The sequence below is a fragment of the Myripristis murdjan genome, chromosome 13, assembly GCF_902150065.1.
Source record: "Myripristis murdjan chromosome 13, fMyrMur1.1, whole genome shotgun sequence".
Lineage (NCBI taxonomy): Eukaryota > Metazoa > Chordata > Actinopteri > Holocentriformes > Holocentridae > Myripristis > Myripristis murdjan.
Window position 1 is genome coordinate 28354410 of NC_043992.1, and position 12845 is coordinate 28367254.

Sequence of the window (12845 nt, forward strand, 5' to 3'; positions counted from 1 at the left end):
TTGATTGTGTTCATGATCTCTGAAGTTTACAAAATGTCATTTTAAAATGTCATGAAATGACAAAAAACCCGACAAATCACCCAATATTTGTATCAGGATGCTCAAGTGTCTTTTTAATGTGGGTAAATCCAGGGAGGTCCAGGATAACTCAGTGCGAGGTTAAACGCTGTTTCAACATTCTGTCCCATGAGCCATTTATGACCATTTATATATCTGCCAGCCATATTCAAATGCTGTTTCAGCTGGTGAAGGACATGGGTGGTCAAAGCAAACTTTAGATGTGATGGAAAATGGCCCCTGCTTTTCAGAATAAGCATCAATCACTTATCTACTGTAAACATTATATTGGTAAAGCTGTCACAAGCCCATGTATATGAGAGAATGTAGTGTAAACATCTATTTATCTCATTTATATTTACAAACATTCAACGTTATGCATGATGTAGACACCTATAGCAGTGACATACCTCTATAAGAAATGCATTGTGATTGCTTCACAACATGATCCAAGGAGCTGTAATACATTAACAGTACATTATATTTTTTTGTTATGAAACTCCTCCAAAACTGTTGGGATACATAAAGTGTTAAGCCCAAGCGTGAAAAAGGAAAGTTTACTAAGGGTAGCAAAGTGGGATCATCTGAGGAGACCTCAGTGAAGCTGTATCATATTTATCATGATGAGGAGAGGTTGGTGATTTATGTCTCGAAATCTCAAGGATTGGACTCAAATGCTTTTCATATGTGAACTATTCCGGAGCCAGCCTAACCAACTGCTAAAATCCCACTGAGACACATAGACAAGTCATTTCAGTAAGACCACACAAGTGAACCCGCTAACCCTCTAAAGCATAGACGTTGTCCAGAACCACTTATAATGGCACAATGAAGAAGCCTACAGGCAAACTGTAGCAAAAATGCGAACAGTATATATTTATATATATTTTTTGTTTGCTGGTTTTTGATGTACTTTAGACATAACAAATGGTGGATTACTTAGTTTGATTCAAGAACTATTGGTTGTTAAGATGTGATTCTTCTACATTAGTGCCTTCATTCCATTTACCCTTGATTATTTACTTTCCACATGAGCAAGTCCTGTAGCCAAAATTTCTTGGATTCCCAGCTGCTGGTATTCTTAGTTATGTATTTGAAGCTTTATCAGGCAAACACCTATGCATTCTTAAATCCATTTTTTTTCAGTACTCGTGATGCAAACTAATTTCTAAAAGTGTACCTATCCCAAATACCCTACTGGATATATAGAAGCAGTTGCAGAGCGGTGGACCCTGTACTGCACCTGGAATGGGACCAAGAGGTCACATGCTTTATAGCCAATAGAATTTTAAACCATGTGAGCGCCTGTCATCCAGGGCATTTTGCTCAGATGTTTTCATTGATCCTGCCACTTCTGTCCCCCCTATTGATACAGCGGTATTGACAGCTGTATTGCTATGCTAATTTACTACTTAGGCTAGTGTATGTAAGCCACTTTCCATAGGCTGGTGGATTAATACAAACGCACACACACACACACACACACACACACACACTGTATTATAGGCTAATATGATAGGCAAGGGAGGTAATGTATAATGGTGGGGGACCATGTCAAGTTTAACTGGGAGTAGTAGGTTGAGAGGGCTGTGCAAATATGTGTGTATGGGTGTGTGTGTGTGCCCTGTCACTGTGTTTGGGTGGGTCACTGGTGGGAAGAACGCATCTTATTTCAATGCAGGCTAATGTAAATTGATGTCACAAGCTGAGAGAAGGGCAGACAAAATGCGAAGAGCTGACTGAGCTGCATTATGGGGCCAAGGAGGCCTTGGAGGAGACAGGACCCCATAGTGGTGCGGCGTTCTATTGGATTACAGTGTTGGCTCAACAATCTGCCAACGTCTAATTAAATAGCCCTGCATTAGCTTCCTCCACAGCGGGGGGTGTGAGAGTGGGACACTATCTCATTCTGAAATGGGATGTAAAAATAGATCTAGCAAGTTAGTCCTTACTTATACTCCCTCCCTCCTGCACTATCGCTCCTTCTCTGTGTGTGACAGTAGCTTTCTCACTCACTCTCCCTCGCTCTCCCTCCCTCTTGCTCTCTCTCTCTCTCACACTCACACACACACGTGTTTTAGCCTCTGTTCAACATTTCCCTGTATAAACTAAACACAGAACTCCAATGTTAGAATTTTACAGTCTATTGGCATAATGCGCACGATTCAACACAAGATAGTGTTTGCACAGTGGTTTCGATGATTTCCAGAGCTTATAAAGCAGACATTGGTGGGATGGGAAAGCTGGCTCTGCTTGGTATTCGAAGAGTGAAGCTTTATGAGTTCATGATTTCAATACCAAAACACTGGGTGGCAGTGTGTGCAGTGAGCTGAACTTTTCCTAACTTTATGTTTGGCAATCAAAAGAATTCAAGGAAGTGACACATGAATTGAGAATGAATATTGCATGCATCCAAAAATAGCTGACACTTGCTACGGCAGATAGCTGGTTGTGTTATGAAGAGGCTTACATGGGAGGAAGGAAACAAGCTGATTGAAAACAAGTATATCTCACAACCTGTATTCTTGTCGTTTCACTTGTGGTATTTCTAAACTCGATTCGGCCATTGTGACCTGGAGCCTTCCCGAAAAATCCATTTGTCCAGCTGAGTGGCTAACATTGAATCTGGAACTCAATGGACCATCAGAAAGGCTATGGAAAGAGAGGCAGAGGGGAAGTCACACAGGCAGAGACAGGGAGAGTTTAAGGGGGACAAGGTCGGTGATAAGCGCAGAGTAGATAGAGACTTGGGTAGTATGGAGATGTTGGACAGAGGTGCCAAAGATATGAGAGAGCAGAAGAGGAAGCACTTTGTTGCGCTGAAGCATGTTTGAGAGACTGTCTCTTATCTTAATGATGACAGAGACCCTTTTAAAGGGTCACATGTGTGGTGGAGGAGCTCTTGTACGACCACCTAAGAGAAGCTGGGAACTGCTTGAGGAAAAAATCCATGCCCAAAAATCTTGCTGAGCATATATTGCTGAGGAACTGTAATGTCAACTCAGAGATTCAGAGATCTATGTTTTTAATGCATTGTCTTTGTAGATTCAGTTAATTACAAAATTGTATCCCTTGAGATCCCAGCAGCATCAATGAAGCCTAAAGCATCAAAAAGGGGGTATGTAAAGATGAAATGTGCTTGCGTTTAAATCCATAAAGTCAAGCTAATACACTGCTATGAAAACACTTCACATACCACAGTATAGCTGGTGTCAACAATATCAGATGACGTATGAAGGATAATAACCTTAATGGATATACACATTTACCAAAACAAAGGAAACTCTCACTGCAATGTACAATTACATCTGTGTCTTTTGCAATTGACTTTAGGCTCTAATAACTGTGTTAGCTAGTTAGCTTTGTCTTTGGAACAGAGCAAATCTTCTAAATTTGATGACACAGCTGCCAAACTGTATTTCATCTCAATTAGTGGGTTATATGGAGTCACACCAGCAGTGAAGTCTGTTCTACCACTGACTGAATTATTGTTCTATTTTTTTGTGATTTTCTAACAATGACCATCTTAGCGTAACGCAGATGGAGAATTCATATCATAACTGTAATATGTGCAACATGGAAAACTCTAAATAGCAAGGATTATCCAGTGTTTTTTTTTTTTTAATCTTCTAAATGCCTAAAACAATGACATCATGCAGTCAGAGTTAAGATCATGAATTTGCCTTCCTGCACTAGCCTTTACAAGTTAATTATAACCCCTGCGCTGAACCTAACATAAAAACTTTTTCATAGTCAGATTTGTTAATTTTATTCCTTAAAAGCAATTTCTTTTTTGAGTGGGCTGACTAAATGCATCACTATCTATTTGAAAATGGTTTAAAGCTTGGACTGCCGCAAATGTAATGCGTACTTGTAGTATTTCCTTTGGGTGATATTTATAATCCCAACACTCATAACAGTGATTTTCCCTAAATACTGTTCATTAGAAATAATTGGGGGTAACAGCAACATGCAGGAGTAGCTGAACTACTCCTAAGTGCTCATTCAATTGGCTCTATCACCAAAATGTGAAATGAAAACCTGAGTTTAGAGCCAGCAGACCACAGAGAGACAGTGTAGTATGGTCTGGAGGGAGTGTGTGGACACAGCAGAGATCCAAGCACTGTAAAAACACATCCCTCCGGCACCATTATATAAGCATACATATGGGACAGTAAAAATGGAAGACGACACTTTAAATGACATTATTATAAAATGCAATACTCCTGGAATGATCCCTTATTAAATTAGGCCCTATGATCCGAGATGAATTTCCCGCTTCCCTAATCCATCAAGAGGGGAATATTAAAAGATAGGCCTCAACTGGCATTAGAGGCTCACTCCGTCTTGACTTTCATTATTCTGCATTAGGGTGCTGCTGGGGGAGAGCCTCTTAATGAGAATTACAATGATTCACTGGCCCCGGCCCCACTTCTGACAAGTCAAATATTAACTCCTCAGTCACAGCTGTCGGAATTAAAATACTTTGTAGCCGTGGACGTGCTAAATTAAATTGGCCTTTTATGTTCCTTACATGACTGACCCCCGTGGGGCTCCGACGCCTTGGTCGCCACTGAGATGGCTATGGCAGAGCAGGAGAAAGAGCCTGAGAATATATACACACAAGGGCATACATGTACACACACACACACACACACACACACACACACACACATACACACACACACACACACGCACAAGCAGCTCACATGAAAACAAACATTCTTGCCCCCTTGTGTCTCATTCTGTCATCCTTTCTATGTATCCATCTCTTCTTCCCCTGTCCTTCATTCTGTTTCTCTCACCGGAGGCTGTTTCCTTGGCAGACATCTTTTCGGCGCTGTTTGTTTGATAGCCAGTGTGAGCTACTGCCGAGTACTGTCTGTGTGTTTCGCTACGGTCTCTTTCTATTAGCGGGGCCACAGACACACATAAAGGCTCCTCACCTGTTGCTCGCCCTTCATGTTTAACAGCCAAATAGATTAACATAACAGAGCAGCCTTTTCAAAGAGCAGGGGAACTTTGTTCTTGTGTGATTAGGGTTTAGTATGCAGCGAACAAATCAAATTTACATTGACCTTTAAAAGTTTTATTTCAGTTAATTTGCACTCACTTAAGCAGAGGGCTAGGGCTCGCAAACCTGCGCTCCACTCTGCCTGCCAAATTCCTCTGTGTGCGAACGAACGCTTGCTGGGCGGTTCCTCCGCCTGCTCGCTTGCTCGCTCGCTCGCTTTGGCCCCAAGGTCATGTACACCGACGGTGAGAGTAGGGAGGTTTTCTGCCTTTGCCTGCCTCCTTCCCCAGCAGCATTTCTCTTCTGCCTGTGTTGCCAGCAGAGCTCTGAATCCTCCTCCCTCTCCGTTTGAGCTCCTCACAAACAAACGATCGATTTCACAGGGAGAGAGGGAGGGGAGAGGGAAAATATAACTGCCAGTGACCCTGGAGTCTGCAAGTGTTACACTTGAAATCGTTGGATTTTTAAAAACACATAAATGCCCCGGGACGTGTCACCTCTCCCCCTTCAAAAGTCAACTGAATGAATAAAGAAATGGATGGAGCTGATAAAGAAAACAAAAACGGCCAAATGGAAGAGAGTGGAGGATTAATTCTGTGGGCAGATGGGTCCTGGTGTCAATTTGAGCTATTCTGATCCACTGAATTGAAACCAGAGCTTCAACCATGCCCCTACCAAGTCACCTTTGACCTCTCATGACAGACATAATACTGATACTCTATATTCATTCAGTTCGTCTGCGTGCTTTGTTTTTGTCTAAAACCACTTCAGTTTCCCTCTTACTCCTCTGGCCTTACTTTAAAACTCTGCACCTCAGGTCATTTTATTTGCATAAGACATTGCACATGATGCTGTAACAGACAGCTTGTCCACTTCTGCCTGCTGAGGTACAGTGGTGTGAAGTTTGACGCTCCAAGAGAATCTGTGGTACTTTTAACACTTTTAATAACTTTTTACGCTGAATAACAATTAAAATTATCAACAGAGTCTTGACCCAGGGTTATTCTTAAGATTATTAATTGCTACCAGAAAAGTAATTACTTCTTGTTGAAAGCATACTGCTTTTAGTATTGAGTTTCTGTGCAGGTCCTGGTGTCTTTGGGAAAATATATCCCTTACTATGTAACCCATTAGAATTAAAAACACTTCTGTCCTGGAGGTGGAATATCAAACATTTCCATTGTTCTCATTATATAGTTATAATTACCTTCAAGTAATATTGACGTCTTGAGAACAAAAGCAAGCTGAAGGGTATCCTGAAATCCTCCAAATCAATGGTTTTAGAACAGATGTGCATAAATGGCTCCATTACAGGGCTACAGGCTTCAGTGGAGGGTGATTTAGAAGACACCCCTGTAGTGGCGCATCAGTCACTCTTTTAGAGTTAAATAAGCCATGTGAAGGACTGTTATCCTTACTGGCTTAAGCCCCCATTAATCAGTTCACTTCACCTGTCAATACAGCCCTCGGCTTCCAATCAAACAACCATTACAGCAGAGAGCATCCCAATAAAGACGATCTTTGTTTTTTATTGAGTTAATCACCCAACTTACACACACTTCTCACAACAGACTGGTGCTGGCAGTGCATCTTCCTCTCTTCATGGGTGGAGGAGTGCAGGGGTCAGGTTTAAGACACATCGTGACTCAGAACATGGAGGAGGCGTAGGATGAAACAATACAGTGGATTAGCTTTTCAATTTCAACAACTTGGAGGCAGATCATCTCTTTAAATTACACTGTGGCCTCGTCAATGACCCGTGTAAATTGATAGGCAATGAAAATAAGTGCTTGCAGTTTTAATGTCTCAGTTTAAATTCTGATGTTACGGTTTATACTAACAATATAATTGTAATGGATTCTTATATGTTGACGTGAGTGAGGCAGGAGCAGGGAAAGACTGGGCCGGTGCAATGTGATGGACTGATGTGTCATGCACAGCCTGAGTTGGAGGATATAGCTCTGAGCAGGTGGGAGTGAACGGCCCTCTGACAGCCCTTTTCAAAATGACAAAATCCATCCTTTTGTATTGATCAGTTATTCTTCTATCTTTCAGTGGGCATCACCAGACCCTCCCTTCCTCTCTTCATCCCTCCATCCCGCCATCCCCCAACCTGCTCAGCCGCTCCCTATTGATCCTCAACGGTGATTGGTTGAGCTGTAATTTGAGATGGACATTGACGGATGAGTGCAAACTGTTTTTCTTTCCCTCTCTTCCTCTCCTCTCAGGGGTGATGAAGTCATAATGCTAGTGACAGAGCCAGACAGGGACCAACTGCAATGGAGTACTGGCCTGAGTAACCTTTAGAGCCAATGCAGGATGTCTCTCTGTCTGTTGCACATGCCCCCTGGGCGCTCCATGGTCATTGGCCTCATAAATGCTCCCATACAGAGAGCCACAACGTGCAGCATGGAAGAGACCAGACACAGTGTGCATGGGATGTAAACTGAAATTACAGGAGAGGACATCTGAAATTTGGGAAGTGCCACATTATCTGCCTCAGTCAGACACATTTCTTGGATGATGTAAAACTGAAGGAACAGAACATATTAACTGATGAGACTGAAGTAATGACTGGGCCCAAAACAAAAGCATCAATGCAAAACAGAACAAAGATGGACAATAATGAGATTCCAAGGTTTTAAAGACCGAGAGGCTACTGGGGGCATTAGTCTATACATTTCCAACTGTTCAGTACCCTCTTGACCAGTTATTACACAACGACTTGAAAGAAAGAGTAATTCTTGATCAGTGCTTGTACTAAATAACAAGCCAATTAAGAGCAGACACACAGACACAGAATCATGCCAAAAGCAATTTCACAGAGCAGCGCAGATAGATACTGAGGAATAACTTTGGGAAATGACAAAGATCTGGAGACACACAGATAAGAAAGGCTGGGTATGCAACAACTGTACCTATGTTACCTGAAACCAGTTTTTATTATGCAGTTTTGTCTTTGCTGTATGCCAATAGGATAGATCCAAAACATTAAATGCCATTTTTAGAAGTCTCTTGTCTTTCCCCTTTTCTGTCCGTGGTTACAGTCAAACGTCCCGTTTAACAGAATCCCCGTCTCTGTAATTGCATGCATATTGGATTTTAATAATGGTGTAGAATATTATCAGACGGTGAACACGCTGATAACGAGCGTTGTGCTTTGACTGTTTGACAACTCAATCTTTCACTGCCGTTTACTCTGCTTAATGCCATTACACAGACGAGGAGGGGGAGCCATGTTTAGAAAAAATCTGTTTCCCTGAAAAGATGCATACACATGCACTACATGTTATACCTTCTACATACAATCAATCAATATATAATCGATACAAGACAGTTTTGGCCGGTAGGCTATTTCTTGTTTCATTTATTTTTCTATAATCTTTTTCATTTTATTTAATAGCACCTGCAACACCATGTGACCACATAGTAATAGAACCGTCCTTCTTCTATAAAGAATTGCTTGTGCCAGTGGTTAAACAGGGGACATTTTGATTAATATTTTCCATTTGTTTAGCAAGCTTTGAGCTAAAATTAGATGGTTACCTCTTCCCTAGGCAGGACAGGAGTGACTTTGGTTTCCCCGCCAGGCCAGTCCAATGCGCACACACCAGTTCCAGGGAGGACGAGAAGGGAGGGAGGGCTGGCGCGGGAGTAATTTCAGCGGATTGTGAGCGGACAGTAGCTCCGCTGGGAGAGCTGGCAATCATGGGGGAAACAATGTTTACATCGATCAGCTGTCAGGAAGATTTATGGCCTCATTTTGCTGTAATGGAGAATTAGTGGGGAGATTATCAGCGACTCAACACCGCCGCTTGTTACCCGTGTCCAGGCCTAGCAATTTGTCTCCCCCCAGGAGCAGCCCAAACACTTGTGACAGCACCAGCACTTGCCCTAATTCAATCAAGAGAAAATGTTGGAATTAATTTGTTACAAGAAAATTTAAATATGTTCCAGTCAAGCAGTGGCCTATACCCGCTTGAAAAAGCAAAGGGGAAAAGAGAGAAGGAGAGAGAAAGCATCTGATTTATTGTGCCGGGCAAGATATTGATCCACTTCGATCCTGGCCTGCGCGCAGAGGGTTTAATGTGTAATAATTTCCAATTTAAAGCTCCTTCTCAAGATCATGGCTGTAAGGAGAGGAGAGGAGAAGGCAGGCCAGGGCTGCGCAGCCAGCCCGTTGATTAAGGAGCCTGTTGCTAAGGCTTTGTCAAAAGCTCTGTTTGAATGTAAATGTGGTTTATCTGTCCCAGCATCTCCCATACGCCTGACATAGACTTTATTTGTGTGTCATGCCGTCGAGCGCTGGAACAGGCTGGATGCTCAGGCCATGTAATAAGACATGTGTAAGAAAAAAATCCAGGTAGCCCCTCTGTGTGCTGTAATTATAATGGGATCACAGAGGGTGACATGTAAACTGCTAATGGCTCGGGATAAACAATAGGCCTGTGGTATGTGGTGGTGCTTCAGACCAAGTACACAAAACAATGCTGCATTTAAGGAGATGATGATGGTGGTAATGATGATGAGGATGATAATAGTTATGATGATAATGTGACTCATAAGAGTGCTATTGGTGGAAGTGATAGTCATAACAATAAAAAAAAAAAATTAAAAGGAAGAAAAAGAAAAACGGTGTGAGGTAAAAAAAAAAAAAAAAGGTGAAAAATTCTGCAGTGGAATGAGATAATCCCAATTGTTTCCAGTGCAGTCTCACTAGTTTCAGGAATTTTTCATCGTAAACATGTTGAAACAAGACAGATGTGCCCATTAGTATCAAGAAAATGACACTTGATTGAAGAAAATCCTGGAAACAGGCCGATTAGCACCAGAAACAAGTGGAATTATCTCATCCCACTGGCAGATCTTTCTCTGTTTTTGAGGAAAAAGAAGATCTAAGCACTGAATATGTGACTAAATTACTTATATCTATTGAGTTTTTTGTTACAGTGAGTATCATATTGTTTTCAAATAACCTTTTGCATTGTCTTTGTTTTTGCCATTGAGGTAAATGTGCAATCGCTATGGATTAAGTGTTACTTAATTTAGGTGTTTGATCTTAGGGTCAGCTGTTCAGTGTTTTGTTTGGTGGGTCATGTTAATCTGTCTTAGGTACATTCTAGCATCATCGACATACACGATAACCTCTACACACGCTCCCCCGACCACCACCCAGTCTCTATAGCCCAGTCTCTACCAGCACCCTTAGGACTGCTGTCAGCACACTGACCTATTGATCAAGCTGTCGGTATTCTGCTAAGAGTCCTCACAGTGAGCAGGCTAAGGTTAACAGAACACAGAAAGATAGCCAGATAACCATCATGCATGTCAGCAGTCAGATGTTACAGGGCTTTCTACTTCATGCTAGATGCAGGATTTTATTACACTTACTTACATTTTTCTCTGGCCTGTAGTTTCAATTCCCCATTATTCAGTCCTGCTACGCTGGCAGCTACATACTGGAACCCTACACTAAGAACTGAACAAAACAGTGTGTTTTAGTGTTAGCCTCTCGACACCATCCACTTGAATATGGTGTTTATTGTGAGCATGGAAAACAACATGTTGATACTTGACCTATGTTATCTTTCAAGGAATATACCCACTATGGATCTTTTGAAGAGTCTACCAACATACGTCAAACTCATTTGAGTCATTCATATATTTAATTTTCGCTTGCTTTTTTTTTTTTTTTTTTTTTTTTTTAACCTAGCTCTCTATACTGTGTAATTATTTTGAGTGACATGGGAAGAATATTGAAGCTGGTCTCAGTTTGATGTTTTTCTTACCTATTCTGTATGTATATATATAAATATATATATACGTGTGTGTGTGTGTGTGTGTGTGTGTGTGTGTGTACAGGTTGTATGATCCCTTGAGATTTCTGCCTGAGCCAGACAACCAGTGTTTCTGCTGTTGAAGCTGCTAGCCCACTATTAACACAAGAGCTGTTGGAAACCTCCTGGCAAAGGAAAGCGCCAAGGCAGTGGGCTCAAAACACAGACACACACACACACACACACACACATACAAGCACACATGCGCACACGTACATACACTTACACATACACACATACACACACAGGCTCTCTCTGAACTCTACCTTTGGGGGTTCCCTGCCGAACCAGCAGCCTGTTAAGAGCGAAGCAACAAATAAACGCCTCACTTCCCTTTCCTCTCCCTCTATCTTGCTTTCTCACTCTCTCCATCTCTCCTGTGTGTGTATGTGTGTATGTGTGTGTGTGTACGTGTGTGTGCGTGTGTGTATGTGTAGCTTGCAGGCCATTCCAGGCCGGGGACACAGCTAAATGAAGAGGAGAAGCAGGCTCCAGCGCTCTGACCTCTACAGGCCAGATTCTCCCCCTCCCACAGCTTTGTTTATTAACATCTCAGGGCTTTTTTTTCCTATTCCACTCTGATTTCATATTTTTCTCTGTGTATGAGAAAATAGCCTACAAGACACTGTCTGTTCCCTACTGTTGACGTTTCTGTGGAACAGTTTTTACAAATTAGTTAACAGGCGGGCTCTTAAAAAAAATTCAATGCATACAGATTAGCATGAGTTAATTGATGCCTAATTAATTTCTGCTGCCATGCATAAATTTGGGCTGCCTTCCCTTGCTGCCACAGGAGACCAAGACAAGGGCGATGATTTCCAGGCTTCCCATAAATAAATGAATAAACATCGAGATGGGCCAGAGAGAAGCTGGTCTCGCAGAGTAGCCAGGTGTGCAAGGTTAAAGACCAACTATGTGGGCGTACTCACACACACATACACACACACACAGACACACTCACACACACACAGAAAGAGCACAGCACAGCGCACAGCACAGTAGGAGCAGGTGCAAATACAAATGATCTCTGAAACTCACTGGAGGTGCCAGGCCAAAGCACCAAGGCACAGCACTAAGCGCACAGCAACACATATACTGCAGCACACAGCTCACTCTCTGAACATCACACCTCCAGAAATCCAAAATGCACGTCCCTGTCATGTTTTTTCTTTTTTCTTTTTTTCACCACCTCGTTATCTATTCTACCTGAGCATCCTGCTACATCCGAATCCCATGAAACTGTTGAGAAGTGTGTGTGGAGTGGATGATAGCCGTGGCCTCTCTCTCGCCTAATTTGTAGTAATTGGTAGCTCATTAGGTGAAGCAGGTCAGTGTCAGAGGGAGCAGGCTGTCAGGGCGTGAGGTTAATGACAGAGAGAAGACACAGACAGACAGATTAAAAACTCTGCCGCCTGCCATGCCTCTCCTCTGCTGGCTTGTCTCTAGCCAAAGGTCCAGCTGTCCACCATATGCGGAGCTCTGAACGTACATATAACTCACTTACAAGGTGATTACATTATGATTAGATAACGGCAATGTTTTTTTTTTTTTTTTCCTGTTGTTTTTGCACATTTATGTTTGAGAGTGAGCTTCTTGTAGGTTGTGTGACCTGCCTGGGTGGAATGCCGTCCAAATAACGGCATGCAGGCAGGGTGTTGGCTAAAGTGCTCGCAGCTGTCGTGCCTGTAGGATGAAGCATTAGAAGTCGCATAGGAAAAGCGATGCCGCACTGAGTCACCGCACGCCTTGTGTGTGCATGTTCGTGCTTGTGAGAGAGATGGAGTGAGTGTGTGCTGTTAGGGATACGTGGGCTGCTATTTTTCTCCAGTGGTGACCACAGGATGCATTAAGTGAGATCTATCAGGACAAGGCGGTGTTAACCTGATAGTGAGACGTACCGGGGATGGCACGTCCAGATCCAGGTGGTTTGAACCTGA